This window comes from Cuculus canorus, chromosome Z (genome assembly GCF_017976375.1).
Source record: "Cuculus canorus isolate bCucCan1 chromosome Z, bCucCan1.pri, whole genome shotgun sequence".
NCBI classification, from domain to species: domain Eukaryota; kingdom Metazoa; phylum Chordata; class Aves; order Cuculiformes; family Cuculidae; genus Cuculus; species Cuculus canorus.
Genome location: NC_071441.1, coordinates 16815805 through 16832485, shown reverse-complemented (window position 1 = coordinate 16832485; position 16681 = coordinate 16815805). Strand labels below are relative to the sequence as shown.

Genomic DNA, 16681 nt, shown 5'->3' with positions numbered 1-16681 from the left:
TTGAAGTGCAAAACGTGGCTTGCAGGATTTTTTCACCACCAGCAGAGCAAACAGAATAGCTTAGACAGACACCACTAGGTCATTGGCCCTGTAACTAGGAGAGCAGAGAAAATATTTTGGAAAATTAACATCCTGAAGTTTAGGGGGGGGGAAATAAAAGGTAATATTTCCTTGGAAGAAAAACTTGGGCTTAGAATTTTCTTATTGGAAAAAAAGAAAAGAAACTTTCACAGCTTTATAAATGCGAACATCCTCTTACCAAATCAGCTATGGAAAACAGGAAGAAATTATAGCTGTTCAAAAACATATGCCCTGCTAATGCCATCACATGCCCAACAGCAACACCATTCAACTGTCAGCTCCTAGACTCTCTCCCAAAACATACAGGGTTGCTGACTCTGAGGATGACAATGCCTGGCATTAATATAAATGCTTAATATTGAAAGAAAAAGATATATACTTTTTTTGTTGCTTTCCACTTTGTTTCATTCATCCACTCTTCCCAACTGGATATAGTTTTTGTCACTCCAGCTTTCCAAAGTGCTTTCTTTAAATGGAAAAAGCAGCTTATTTTTTTTTGGTTCCCTTGTAAACACAGAACAGATCCCTAATGATTTCCAGGGGAGGCGGGAGGGGGGCTGTGGTGGGGGAGTCAGGGAGCAGGATTGGCAGCTGTGACTAGTGCTAAACTCAGGAGTCTCAATAAACTCTCTGCTCAGCCTTGTCTGGCATCCTGTTGTGCCCCACAGTTTACTTCTATTCCTTCAATTCTTGAATATGGCAAACATAAAAACTATCATCTGTATTCACACAACTTCTTATAGACCCATCCTTATCCTGACACTCACAGTGAGCCCATCCGTGGGCTCTCTAGCAATCGTGGAAGATAAGAAGCCTTTCGGGCAACAGAAGACAAGAGGAACAATTCTCAAAATCAAGTCGCAAGACTCAAACTGTGCCTAAGGAATCCAGATCTCAAACCAAAGACAAGGCAAGGGGCAAGGAGAGCTGGTACACTTGTAGCATCCTACTGACTCTTACAAAGGCCCTGCAAAGATACTTTGCTGGGTATGGGGAAAGACAGAGCAGTCAATATGCTTGGAACAGGAGACTGGGGAAGAAAACAGAGCAGGAACAGAAAAGCCCTTCGAGGAGCTATGACTTCTGTAGACATCCCTTCCAACCCAAACATTCTATGATGCAACTGATCTTCAGTAAAGGTTTCTAAAAGCAAGAACTGCATGGAAAAAAGAAGTGAGAAGCAGATGCAGGAGAATTTGTACTCATTCAAAGAGCACTCACATTCCTGCTCCTAGAAGTCCTCTTTGGTTTACACATTCAACTTGCTAGTCAGATTCCAGAGTTTGCTCATCTCTATTCATTCTTCTCCATTCAACCCTATTTTGATGTTTCTCTCTCCCCACTGACAACCATTTCCATTTCTCTCCCTATCCCCCACTGTGGAGCACTGTGTGCTTTTCCTTCCAAAAACATCGCCATTTAACCACATTGCCAAGCAAATAATTTTTTAAAAAGTAATTTAAAACAATCCAGGGTGATAAAACTACAACATTTAGTGATACGGTTGCTATGAGTCAGGATAGAACATATAATGATTTATACATTAAAATAAACTATTAAAACCATCTGAAGTCAACTTATAAATTTCTGGTTTTCACCAAACTATTTCTAACCTTCTTCAACGCCTCCCCACTTCTAACATTTATTGCACACCAAAACTCTACTCACTCCTCAGCCTTGCACTTCAGTCGGATCACATTTCATACACAGTCCTGACTTGAAGCCCCTCAGGCACTTCTAAGCTCAACAGCAAAATTCCACTGAATGTTTATGTTATAAGTGCTTCATCCTACTTCATCCTACTGCAATGGGGAGATGGGCAAGGAAAGTCGATAGTGCAGCTGGCAGTAAGTCTGTGCTCCAGTTCTTACAACCAAATTCTCAGTTATGGTGACTTATTTCCGAAACACAAAGAACCTATTTCACCATAGTTTCTCCACAAATCAGTCATCATCTTAAATTTACTACAAGGTAATTAAAATTCTGGGAAGAAACAGAAGGGCTGGCTTTTTCCAGAAAAGGGGTACAACAGGGAATTTTTCTGAAGTTTACTAGAAGCTGTGCTTCTACTGAGGGTAACAGCTATTTATATACACATGTATATGTACAGATAGATGTATATCTACACACTTTTATCCATATTTTTAATTTTATAATTATGCCTAAGAAAATATATTTAAATCATTTTAAGCACCTAAATCTTGGTTTATCCTGTATGCCAATTCACCACTTTTTTACTCAAAAGCTTCTCCGAGAATCTACACTCTATTTTAGCAGTATGTGCTGTGGCCAAAGTTGCTCGCTTGTTCCCTGCACAGGACTCAGGATCTACTGCAGCTGCCCATCCAAGCAACGGAGAGGAGACTGAGCTGGTTCAAAGCGAGAAGACCTGGCTCCTGTTTCAGCTATCACAATCAACGCTGAGCAAATGATGCCTTGGAATGAAAAGGGGTAAGAAACATCAGCTATAATTTCAGGGCAGAGAATTTACCCTATGCCAGCTTTTCAGCTACCTTACGTTCCCCCTCTAGATGGTGTAATTGGAGTGGAGACTGGAGCAGATGTGTCTTCAGATTAGCAAACCATAATCACTCCCCAGCACCTCCACACCCTCCTACAACGATATGCAGTGCAATACTTTGGTCTTGCTTGACAAAACAGATGTACCATACAGGCATTAACATCTCAAATACGCTCACTACATTTTTGTGTAAGACAAGGGCTGCTATGATTGCCCTATGCACAAAAGCAATGAAGACAGGATAACTGTGAACATTAATGTTTGCTTCTATTCCCAATTCCCTTACACAGCTCCTGTGTTCATTGGATGGGAGTGTGAGACAAACATGATGAAACAGTTGAAGCACAGCCATTTGGCATAACAGTGAGTGAAAATAGGGAAATAAATGATTTTAATGAGAGATTATTAAAATAATATGCCAGTTTCTTATTTTACAACCATGTCTCTGAGTTTACATCAGCTCATTTCCCTCTAAGATATACTACTTCCATTCACAGATGTGTATCCCTGCCATTTCCATATACCCAGAGCAACTCTTCATTTCGCAGCCACTGAAGTTTGCATATAAGCTGTCTCAATGCCATCATCTGGACTCTGTTCCAATCTCAGCACTGGACAACAGGCGAATTATGCCAGCTTGGCACAGCAGTTGCCACTGACACACCGTAGTTACTTGCTGTCTTTTTCTGCATTGTTGTATTTTGCATGAGCCTGTGTTTACAAGTTGTTATTGGAGCTTTCCCCAAACTGAAGAATACTCACCTTTTCACTTGAGCTGACTGGAAGAAGGGTAACACTGCCCTATTTTTAAAAAGAGTAGAAAAGATGACTTTAGAAACTACCGATCTGTCAGCCACACCTCTGTGCCTGGGGAGATCATGGAACAGATCCTCCCAGAGGCGATGCTAAAGCACATGGAGGACTGGGAGGTGATTAAGGCCAAATCCTGTATGACCAATCTCGTGGCTTTCTATGATGGGGTAACCACAGCAGCTGGCACATGAAAACCAACGGATGTGATCTATCTATACTTTTGTAAAGCCTTTGACACAGTCCCCGACAACATCTTTCTCTCTAAATTAGAGAGATATAGATTTGATGGGTGGACTGTTCAGTGGATAAGGAATTGGTTGGATGGCTGTATTCAGAGAGTAGTGGTCAACAGCTCAATGTCTAGATGGAGATCCAGACAAGTGGTGTCCCTCAGGAGTCTGTACTGGGACCAGTGCTGTTTAACATCTTCATCAATGACAGAGAGAGATCAAGTGCACCCTCAGCAAGTCTGCAGATGACACCAAGCTGAGCAGCGCTGTTGTCACACCAGTAGGACGGGATGTCATCCAGAGGGACCTGAACAAGCTGGAGAAGTGGGCTTGTGTGAACCTCATGAGGTTCAACAAGGCTAAGTGCAAGGTCCTACACATGGGTCAGGGCAATCCCCAATTTCAGTATAGGATTGGGGATGATGTGATTGAGAGCTGCCCTGCAGAGAAGGACTTGGGGGTGCTGGTCGATGAGAAGCTCCACATGAGCCAGCAACGTGTGCTCACAGCACAGAAAGCCAACCATATCCTGGGCTGCATCAAAAGAAGCGTGGCCAGCAGGCTGAGGGAGGTGATTCTGTCCCTCTATTTCCTCTCTTGTGAGACCTCACCTGGAGTATTGTTTCCAGTTCTGGCTCCTTAACATAAGAAGGATATGGAATTGTCGGAACAGGTCCAGAGGAGGGTGACAAAGATGATCAGGGGGCTGAAGCACCTCCCATATGAGGACAGGCTGAGAGAGTTGGGCTTGTTCAGCCTGGAGAAGAGAAGGACCCAAGGAGATCTTATAGAGACCTTCCAGTGCCCGAAGAGGGCCTTACAAGAAAGCTGGTGAGGAACTTTTCACAAAAGCATGTAGTGATAGGACTAGGGACAATGGGTATAAACTGGAGAAGGGAAGATTTAGACTAGACGTTAGTAGGAATTTCTTCACTATGAGAGAGGTGAGGCACAGGAACAGGTTGCCCAGAGAGGCTGTGGATGCCCCATCCCTGGAAGTGTTCGAGGCCAGGGTGGATGGGGTCTTGAGCAGCCTGATCTAGTGGGATGTGTCCCTGCCCATGGCAGAGCGGTTGGAATTACATGATCTTTAAGGTCCCTTCCAACTATAACCATTCTATGATCCTATGATTCTCTAAATGTCTAGTGCAATCTGCTATATTCTCCTACCAGCCCACAACTCCTTCACTACAGTGGAATCTAAATATTTCTACATACTTCATTTAATCTTCAGTCACATATATTGGCTCTATCAGAAATTATTTTCAAAATTGTTGTTCGTACAACAGTTAATGTACTACTGAGAAAATCTAGGGTACAGATCTTTTGGATACACCATCCATCTCTACTAGAGACACTTTGAAAGAGGTTCCCCCTCTGACATAGATACAAATGACTGATCTTTTGCCAAGCTGTACTACAACATCAATGACCTTCACCTGTTTCAAAGAAACTGCCTTGTGTGTATCTGGCATCATATCAAATAGTTTTTTGAAAGTCAAAATGATTAATTATTTATTACCTATGCCCAACAGGACATGATCTTCACTTTCTTTAGAAGAAATTACTGTGTCTCAGAAAGGCTAGAAACAGAAAACTTGAGCTATAGCTTTGAAGACAATAGCTGCATTTGTGCTTAATTGCAAGCTCTTCTACAGGCTTCAGAATTCAGCTGAACCACTGTCAAGCAGCAGTCACTTCATTTTAGCCATTTTAATAAATGCAACATGTGCAGCATTTCACTCCCAGACTCTAAGATACAAGCATGAACCTTATGGGCTCAAACTCTAAACATAGTCAAAGAAGAGACTAAATCATACCTAACATAGTTGAAGAAGATACTAAATCATATCTAATATAGTTGAAGAGACTAAATCATATCTCTCTTTCCATGAAAACTTCAGTCTTCAGCATGCTATTCTCTTACGAAGTTTAGCTGTGCCCTAATTAGCCAGTATGCAGTGTTTTGAAGGAAAGAGCAATACATATAGTGGTAGACTTAGCAGTGTTAGGTTTACTTGGACTCGATCTTAAAGTGTCTTTTCCAGCCTAAATGATGCTATTTCTAAGGTGCCACCTTCTCTAATACCTGAACTGCTCATAACTGTAAAAATATCATAGGTCAGTTTATTCTTTAAAGTGTGAACTCCAGCCTTCATACAAGCTCAAAACAAGACATAGTCAACATTATACCAGAACCTTTTCCTCCCAGCAAGACATGTGAGTCGCGACACTCAATGTACATTTTTAACATAGACTCCAAAATGTCTGTATATTGCAGAGATATAACTATTAGATTATATAGATAACAGTAGCAACATTTGAATCACAAATGGTCAATCTTCTGCATAGCTGGTAATTAAAAAAAAAAACAACCACCAAATGATTATTATAAAAATAATGACCTAACAAAAATGGAAGTCCAAAAACATGCTTTTAAATTAAAATGTCATTAAAAAGTCAACAGTCTTTCGCTATGGAGGAGATATCATTTTTACTAGATCTTCCATGTTCTATTAGATTTTATTTCTCTTAATCTAAATCATTATTTTAGTTTCATATCCAGTTAAGCTAAATATTAATCTCCTGGTTTAAAAGGTGATAAAAAACACCGAGACAAAGATCTTTGGTTTTGTAAACAGATAAATATAAATAAACAGCAGAACATAAGACTAGACATGAAGTACAACTGAATAACTATGAAGGGACTTCTCACAAATACTGGTCCCATCAAACTCTCTTCGATACCTCCATGTAGAAGGCAATGGGAACTGCCATATTTTTTTACATCAAGCACTTTTCTCAGCTGAGGACCTCCAGTCACCTACAAGGTGTCTCTTGGAGACTGTGTCCTCAGATGTAATGAATCACACAGTCTCAAGGATGCTTGTGCACAGACGAGACAGGTTGTGCCGTCCGGCCCCAGCTGGCAGCTGAGCTGCAGGCTCCCTGACAGGACTAAGGATCACCACAAACAGAACAGCTTTCCAGCCCAAAACTAGAGCTTGCTTCTTCAACTCAGCTTTCTGGCCCACAACCACATAACAGATTCCTTCAAATAATTATAATCTACATACATCACTACTCCCACAGGATAGGAACAGGCCGGAAATGTTGTCTGGCAGACGTTAGTCACCTTATTTATTTGTTAGCTCTGGGAGGTGCTTAGATAGACAGGCAGAGGTTGCCACTTCTCAACCTAGACAAAGCTTAGTTATTTGTATAAGTAGAAATCTGTACCTTCCCATCATCCTGGGACAATTCATCAGATGCCACGTTCACAGGACCTGTAAAAGAAAAAACTCCTGCCTTTAATAACAAGCAAATTCGGTTTGGTTCTGCTTTGGTTTATGCTGCTGGTCTCTCTGCTTTTTCAGAATAGGAAGGGGGCACACAAAGAGCAGGCAAACAGGAAAGCAAGTCAGAACAATGGACTCGGGCAGCCCACGCATCTCCCCACGGTGGCAATCCCCATAGGCAGCATGCAAGCTGAATTCACAAGTGCTATGTCACTATCACAGTTATGATCAGGCTAGCTAAACATGATGATTTGTCAAGCCAGCTGCTGGTCAACCCCCACATGCTCAGGAAAACAACAGTTCCAATACAGTGCCTCACACCAAGTCTGCACAGCAACTAGGCTCACTTTTCTTTTGCAGGGCTTGCGTTTCCTGAAATTATACTTGCATTTTTACCCCAAAGGATAACTTCATTTCTGACACTCTCTTTTTAATGTTTTTTTCTCAGGGCTGGGGGGAAGGACACAGTTTATGAAAAAGGCAGACCACTCTTTGCAAGTTTTGCCAAAACACAGCCTCAAAGACTATTGTGAAAGAGCAAAGAGGAGTAACCTGGCTACAGTATGCAAATGAACACCAGCATCCCCCCGGGTTTTCAGGAATGTTATTATTTAGTAATTATATTTTAGTAATAATAATTATATATCCAGAGTTATGCTGGTAAATGGGTGGGGAGGGGAGGAAGGGGTATTGAATCTTTCAACTCAAGGTTCACATCTGTTCTCAGATGCACAGATCCCTCTTTATTCTCCAGCTCCAATAAATAGTCAAACTAAGTATGATTCAGCAGCCAGTATAGGACGAGTCGGGGAACTGCCTTTAGGAATAGTGGGTCTTGGGATTTCTGCCCTCCCTTGGCACTGCACAAAGTCTATACTTAAGTTTAGGAAAAAATTGCTGAATCAATGTATCTTTGGAAGAGCAATTCAATGACAGTTGCCTATTACCTAAATCACACAATCTTCAGCAACAATGACTACACCTATCCTGCAGGTCTCTGTGAGATCAAATTCTGGGATACAACTTTGGGCCTACTGCAATCAGTGTGCCTGTTGTCCCTGACCTCAGCAGTGCCCCCAGACGTCTGCCAGAGTCAGGACTAGGTCCATGCTGATCCATATCTCAACCACTACTTTGCAATTAATCCACTTTCTTAAAGTAACTTTCTGCAGCAGTCATAAATACATATCTCCCCTCGCATTCTAACAGAGTGAGTCCAATCACAAAGTACAAAATCACTACTAGTGCTATCAAGCAAAGCATCTCAGGCATCATCTTTCAGCTAGAAGGAACAGACTATTTCTTTTGTAATTGTGACTGCAGAAATGTACTTTAAAAGCTTGAGTGGGAAGCTTTCAGGTGAGGAAAAAAGTTAAATTTTTGAATGCTTACTTCCAGCAAATAAACATCCAGGTTCTTCTCTATATATATATTTACAGTACTGACATGCAACTGGCATTCTTATTATTCAGTCTTACAATTCCCAGAAATAAAAATTTGTTTGGTCTGTTTATAACAGTTATGCTGCAGAAGGAAATAACTTATCCTTCAGATAACAGGACTAGTCGACTGGAATGTCAAGGTCAGAAAACAAAAAAAGCACAGACTACTGAATTAGCCAAAATACCAACTATTTCACCTTTTGTTCTGCATCCTCACTGGATAATGTATCACTCCATGTACTTGAATTTAATTAAGTTGCTATGGGAGATACACTGCTAAGCTAGTAGCATCACCTTACACTGGCCCACTGCTTTCCAATGACTGCATTTCACAAGAAGCAACGTGCTGCTATAGCAACCTCTACTAGATAATAGCACCGGGCTTCTAATAGCATCATGTTTTAAGGGTCTCTTGATCTTGAATTTAGGCCCACCCAGAAGCGAGTAGTTATTAGTGCTTAGAATAGCAGCAGTTTTAAAATCTGAGGGGGATTCTTTCATTACATGAATGTGTCAAATCAATGTCCTGAGCTTAGCAGCCACATCATAAAGGGAGTTCACTGGATGCAACTGAGAATGTAGTAAAAAAGTACACTGGTAATCATTTCATATCATTTCTGCTTCTAGCAGCAATAATTTGAACCCAGTCTTCAAAAAAGTTATTTTGGTATCCTGTATGCTGGCTAAAAGAAGTATAAAATATGTTACTAGTCACTAGTAATGATTATTAATGATTTTTCAGTATCTAGATTCACTTTCTCTCCCTGAGGAGCAGCATGAAGATGACATTGATCAGAGTACAGCACTCAGGTGAATATCCAGAGTCAATATATTTGCACACTGAGTTACCAAAGTCATTCATAAGCCTTGTACAGTAAACTGCGATTACACTCATAATAACATATGCATAGTTTACGACTGCTAAAAATTGTTTATTATTTCTGAGCAAATTTACCTTCTAATGCTGGGACACTTGTTACCTGAACACTGCTATTGAAGCTGGGAATAAAACTCCTTTTCCAGTACTAACAACAGCAGCCTATTTGTCTAAACATGAGCTACACAACTATGTCTCCATTTTTATTCATTAACGTAAAGCTACCAGCTGATGCTACCTGGAACTACAGTCCCGTTTCTTCTGCTCAGTCTTGTCCTGATCCTGTCAGAATCTTATGCAGGTGCTCTCATTTCTGCTGCCTTCAGTAGGGCTACCTCCAGCACAGCCACCGAGCAAGACCGAGCCTCCCACAGAACTCACCATTTTCAGCTTGTCACTTCATCCAAATATACAGCCACCCACATAAGCAAATGCCCAATTGAAGAAAACTTTTAATTAATTCCTTAAAAAAATATATTAATGGCTGAAGTGTCTGATTTCTGATGCTAAGGAACAACCTTTTTGTGATCTTTCGCTTTTCAGGTCTAAGAGATTCTTACTCCAAGGCACACAGGGATATTTTGGTAATGAAAGAGCATTCTCACTAGCAAGCACAGTCTCACAACCCTTACAGAGGTAAACCATTCACCAAAATACTGAATGTCTTATTGAAACACATGGGAATTTTGCCACGTTAAAACGTCTGGGCTGACTCCTTAAACTATTCATACAAAACACTACTCTTTTTTTAATCTGCTCCTATCGTCCTTAACCTGATTTACTTGGCTTTACTGGAATTTACAGGCTAGAGGGTTCATCCAGTTAAATACTGCCCTCTCCTGGAACCTAATGACATTTTTCTGGCTCTCACAATAAAATTAGTTAAGGTTTCTCCAGTCACCATAAATGCCATGATATTTAGTGAAAAAAAAAAAAGAATCTGACGTAAAACTGATGCTCTGTAGGGAGTATCAAGATTTACACAATCCTTGTAATCTATCACTTGTCTATTCCACTGCTCTCTACTTATAGGTCTCTAATGTCACGCGAAACGTAAGCTTCCTGAATAAACAAATAGTGTACGAATCTGTGCCAACTTTCCCAAGCTTTTAAAGACTGTAATATTATGTAATAAAAAAAATACCTTCTACAGAGCCTGCACTGCAGGGCATTTTTGGACCTTCTACTGTCTCAACTTGGTTTGAATTACTACTCCATAATAAAGAATCAAAATGACAGTAACTAGACATGATGCCCATGACACTTACCTGAAAACTCAAAAACAAAATCAAAGATTATCAAACAAATGCATTACAAGAAATATTAAAATGATTGATAAGAGATTCTATGGAGTATTTTATCAGTTATCTTCCAAAGAAACCAACCGCAATTCCTCAAAAGAGAAACCAATAAAATACTTTCAACTACAGGAGGAAGTTACCTCTTGCTTACAATATGCAAGGGATCTAAAGAATCAGATTTAACATTTTCACTTCATTGTTTATAACCTCCTTCTCTATGAGAAAATCAGCCCAGCAGCTATGCACAAGAGCCAGAAGTCTAGTTAACCTCGAAAGCATTGCTATTAAGTGAGCAACTCTGACAGACAGGCAATACAAAGAGCCTAAAGCAGGACTAAACACTGACTACATGGTAAACTCGGCCTTGATCGAAGACACTCCCTTCTCACATCTGTGCACCCCTGGGCAGACTGACTCCTCACTCAGACAGACACACAGAAGATATCACTCCTGCTATCAATAGGAAAACGGGCTATGATCTCTTCACTTATTTTAGCAATTACCTTCAAAGATTTAATAAAAGAGCATGGAAGAGAGAATGTCTGTCTCCTTTTGTGCAGTTTCATCTACAACTCTGCTTGCTTCCAGTCTTTTCCTCTCGCTAGGTTGCCTGTGTATTTGCCCTCTACCAGAGCAGCAAACTGAGAAAAGGCATGGCAACCTGAATACTAAAGAAAAAGTCCAGGTTATTCTGGGCTGAATAATGCAGCCAAACTGATTTAAAACCCATGCAGCTGTCAAGCTAGCTGTATCCCCTGCCTCAGTGGGATCAGCTGCATTTTTCTCTGCTCCTGCAGGTCGATTGGTGTGCAAGACACTTTCCTAGACAGAAATAAATTAATTCCTGCTTGGGCAAATACTATGTCTGTCCACCATGTAGCAATGAAATTACTTAAATTATCATAAATTACCTTAATCATTTTGGATAATTATCCTGGTGTGGTCTTTCTGGTTTTTATTACCCTGGCCCCATAACATGCGTGCACATTAGTAGTCCCCTGCTTTCTTCTCCTCTTGTAGAGGACCTCTCCCCTACACTGACTATGGTGCCTCCAGCAATCAAGCCAGCCAAACAGATCACCTCCACCCTATGCCTAAGGTTCTGCTGGAGGTGCATGATGAACCACACAAACTCACTGACAGGTGCTGCTACCACCACAGCAATTTCCACCCCACGGACAATGCACAGAGTTCAAGCAATTCTGCCTCCCTCTTCATCTTCAGAAATCACTTTTCTGCATCGCCTAGCACAGCTACAAAACCCATGTGTGAGTTTATACTTTTTAAACTGCAGACCCTCTGAAGGTTTACAGTGAAGGCATGGCTCCCGTGTGAGTATGAGTAACTGGCTTATTGACAACTTTTTTTGTTAACTCTTCCATTAGTGTATTAGACTTGTACAGAATACTCAGAAGACTAAAAGGAACCCACAGATCAGGGACTGAAGAACATACTTGAGAAAGAGTGGGATTTTCTTGTGTGAAAAAATACAAAAATAGTTTGGACTGCTTCCTAAGTCATCCACTTCAAACACACAAATCCAAAGCTGCATGTCACCCTAAGTGAGCCAAGCTCCTGCTCTTTAGTCCATGTCTTTCTAACCCAAACCTACAATAGCAATGTGATCATTTGTGAAGTTTCAAGATACAATAAATTAGATGTACAGTCTTAGTCTGCTGTAGATGAGTGGATTACTCCAGTACCGCAATAAATTCTACCTATTTTAAAAAGACTACGCCTCTTGAGATCTCTAATGCCCGCCTTACGCTTTTGACCCAACTAAGGGCTGCAAGTCCATGTCTCAATGTAAAGAAAAATAAATTTTACCTTGCATTTTGGACATAATACATAGTCTGAATATGACAGTTTGATCATCCTCCCACATACATTTCAGAATGACATCCAGTATATAGGGAGTTAACTAAACAATGTGATCTTCCCCATTATTCTGGCTTATTTCTGCTTAATGAAATGTAGTGCAGCTCTGATGCTGCGGAAGGTGTGGGAGGATAGACAGGGTCCCCACAATGGAGGATCTAGATTGCTGCAGCTAGAGGAATGAGCAAAAGTGAATCCCACAAGGGAAGACAAATAGGCTTTTTCCAAAAATACCAAGTCCCAAATTTTGCAGCTTTTAAGAGTCTGTCTCTGAGAGCCAGGAAAACATCTAAGATACCACATCAAGTTTTTCCATTTAAAAAACTGCAAGAACAGGAATTTGTTAAGTGCAAGAAAAAGCCAGTTACATAAATAAAAATACATTCATCACTACAGTCATGGTTTGCTATTTGGTTTACCATTGTTTCCAAGGAAAAGCGACATGCATAACACAGGTGTTCTGCAAGCAAGAAATAGAGAATTTTTTTTTCGTATTGCAACAAATCAAAATCCTAGCAGTAACTACACAATACTACACATAAGGGCTATATGACAAATCACTCCTTAAGGTTTTTGTGTTAAACACAACATGTGGATCGAGTTCTAAGTTTAAAAACACACAGCATGCAATAACTCAAAGACAAACAAGGAACAAATAAGGAAACCTAAAGTTATGCATAGAAAAGCTGAACTTTAAGTTCAGAAAAACAGAAAAGCCTATTTTTGTACAGTCTTAGATCACGCAGTTTTATACAGTAATGCAGTCTCAGTCTAAAAAACAGGAATGAGCGCTTACATTGCCGTTAAAGAACTTGTGCTTTCAGCCGTTCTCTTCCTTACTTTACTTAAATTTAGATATGCCCTGAAGAACAGTAGATGATCTTTAACTCAAACCAATCTATGATTCTATGATACAGCAGTAGGACACAACTGGCATCAAGGAGTTTTTTTTATCCCACGACAGTGAAAAATAGAAACTATCTCAAGGGAACACATTGTTTGGATGTTACAAACAAATGAGACACTCATAGCGTAATGTACTATGCCAGTGTTTAAAGCAGTTTTTTCAAAGTGAAGTATGGATAAGTCTCATATAAATCATATGCTGCATGGAGCCAGAATCAAAAGAGCCACATACCAAAATAAAAATGTAATCTAATTCTTGAGTATTTCTGTTTGCATAGAAAAGCCAACAGTGAGAAGGAGCTTCTGGTGCTGAACATTTGGTACCTCAAGACACATACACAACACAAAGCTTCTCAGGACTGTATAGAGGAAATTCCAGACAACTGAAATGTGTCAGAAAGCAGCTGTCCTTTAAGTCATTTATCAGGGTGGCAGCCCTCTGGCAAAAACAAGAGTCATAGCTGCAGCACTGTCTTTGCTGCTGACTTTCCCTTTTCTACTCAAACTTGAGTTTTATGTATGGCTCATAATCTGCTGAGGTTTTGTGAAAGTCTGGTCCTATGGTTCTGTTTATAACAATATATCTCCATATACATATTTTAAGGAATGTTTTTACCTGTTAGCAGCATGTTGGGATCCAGCTACAATAGTGCTGGGAGGGGGGTACCCGATGGTACAGCTAGTCCACTGTCACTTAACAGAGCACAATGGGCATGGCTAATGGAGGACCCTAGACCTTCCCCTGCCATTAAATACTCTCCAGTTATTGATAGGTTAGAGCACTACCATAAAACTCTTCACAGCCTTTCACCACTTAAACTTTCTCATTATTTGGTTGCATTTTCAAAATTTAGAATATAAGAGAATTACCCTCTGAGAAGATACTTGTTGCTCTTTCCTGTCTCCAGACGCAAGTTAAGGCAACATCACAGAGCCAGAATAAAATACTACCGAAGGATGACATTTAAAGTTATCTAAAAATGCCAATGCTTATTTCTTGCTCTTTTCATAAATTTTCTATTTCATTATACACTTCTGCAAATGGCAGGTTTTATTCAGCTTTAGTAAAAATCACCTTTTTTTAGAAGAAGGAAAATAATGCACTTTGGTTCATTTTGTTAGTATTGCACTGATGAAAGCAGTAACTCCAAAAACACAAAGGGTGTCACTCAGATAAAAATAGTAACACTCCCCAGGCAAGCATGTTAACTAACAAACCCAGGAACTTGACTACATGTTATTTAATAAACTCTTTCTAGCACTCATAAACTCAAAATTACGAAATATTACAATACAACCTCTTAAAGTTACAAGTTAATATCAGATATCACTTATTTGTCAGGGAGGGAGAAACTAAATAACCCTGAGAACACCTTAAAATCCCACGAGTGCCTATGTCAATACTAACACTATGCATTGACTTGCAAATATAATGAGTGACACACCCCATAAACTTCCTTTAATGGTAAATATAAGCCTACCACTTAAAATGGTAATTACGGCAAAAGGTCTATCAAAACCAACACAAAATACGCAACTCTCTTCGGAAAAACAACAGTAGCCATCATATCCCTTATGTGATAGGAGTTTTTCAGAGGAAGCTGGAAACTTAGTCAGTTTGTGAAGACCTCAGCAAGTTTGGAATACCCATTTTGTAAAGCCAAATCTAATGGTGTTGCTCCATCCTCATTAGGTAATGCTAATGTCAACGACCCTCCAAGGCTGGGCTCTAAGAACTGGTAAAGCTTAGCCAAGCCCAATTTCATAACAAGGTAGAGAAGGGTTTCTTTGCATCTAGGCTCTGAAAAAACACTGCAAACAAAATCACAAGTAATAAAACACAGCATTTTATTTGCTAAGAAGCATAAAATGAAACTTGTTATAGTTTGCAGAAATATCACAGCTGAGGTTCAAATCTACGGAAGTACTTCAGCAGAATCCTTCTTTAAGTGAAATCAAGAGAGTTAAGCAATTAATTGCATCCATGGAGCTAAACTAGAATATGCAAATATGTAAATTTCAGCAGTTAAATAAAACACTTTGAATCGGATCATCTCACTATTTCTCTTAATATTTGTACATAATACAGCATTCAGCACAAGAAATGCCCCAATATACTGCAGAAGATAGTCAAGAGGCAACTTTGCAGCTGCTTTGCATTGCTTCAGCAACAGAAAACATCTGGCAGCATGACAAAGTACCTAAATTTAAAGAGAAAAAAAAAAGGTATAATTTTTAAACGCAGCCTGCTTATGAGCACTGTAAGGCATCCTTAGCACCACAGTAAGCCATAAGCTAACACATGGGATAACTCGTGTCTCTCTTTTCACTAAGGTGACCTCACCTGCCAATACTTCCTCTCCACTTTTTAACACATAATAATCGAGCTTAATGGGGTGGAGCTTAAAATAAAAGTGTACACAACTATGATTTAGTCACTAGATGCTGACTCTCCACTCAAGCCCTTTCTTGGTCTTTATTCAAAGAAGAGTTTGTCTGCGTACATACACTCTCAAGCACAAAACCTCTGCAAATTAAAGGCAATAACTACAATTCAGCCCAAATGCCACTCAACCTGTTTCTTACACTGATATTTCATTATGAATTTAAATATCAAGGTACTTTCACAAGGGCCAAGTATTTAATGGCAGTCACTCTACAGCTCTCAGAACAACTCATTGAAGAGTATTAGGTTTCCAGTGATTTCAGAAATTCCATTGAAATTTATCATTCTGATTCAACAGATTTTTTCTTCCATTACCAAATCAGTTTGGAATACGTTATTGAAAACTACATGCTGCCGTGGTAAAGGCTCTGCATCAACATTTACAAGATAAAACTGTCTGATGAAAATCAATCCTTCAAGCGAGAGAGTAGATATATAGCCAAAAAAGCTAATAAACACATTTTGAGGTGTGTATTATGCATCAGATATAGTACGCGTGAAGCACAGGTATCATGCAGTCACATACAAATACAGTGGCTCATGGCTGACTTCATTTTAAGTACTCCCTTTGAAAGTTAGGAATATTTATTTTATAGAATCATCAAAATAAAATTTAAAAAAAAAAAAGTGGAAAGCCCTTAAGAGGTTTCTAGTCCACACCTTGCCTTAAAGCAGAATTGGCTTAACCTAAATTACTCCTGACAGACATTTGCCTCTTCTGTTCTAAAAACAATGGGCAAACTACACAAGGCATAGCTTTACAGTCACAGTTATAAAGATTTTAAATGCCTAACCCAGCTCATTCTTTCTCTGTATAAGCCAGCTGCTTCTCGTCTCATCAAAAACGGGCATGGAAAATCCCTCACTCCCATCCCTTCACAGCTCCC

At 39.8% G+C, this 16681-nt stretch overlaps 1 protein-coding gene across 3 annotated transcripts in view; it reads right to left on the bottom strand.

The window, feature by feature from the left end:
- Positions 1-16681, bottom strand: part of ARHGEF28 (Rho guanine nucleotide exchange factor 28) — a 129061-nt gene that overhangs the window by 73049 nt on the left and 39331 nt on the right. For 2 of the 3 annotated variants that reach the window (XM_054053900.1, XM_054053901.1), the window contains one exon: positions 6886-6932. The exons of the other annotated variant lie outside the window; for it this stretch is intronic. The gene's annotated coding sequence lies outside the window, so the exon portion shown is untranslated. The remainder of the gene's footprint in view (positions 1-6885; positions 6933-16681) is intronic. 3 annotated transcript variants of the gene reach the window in all.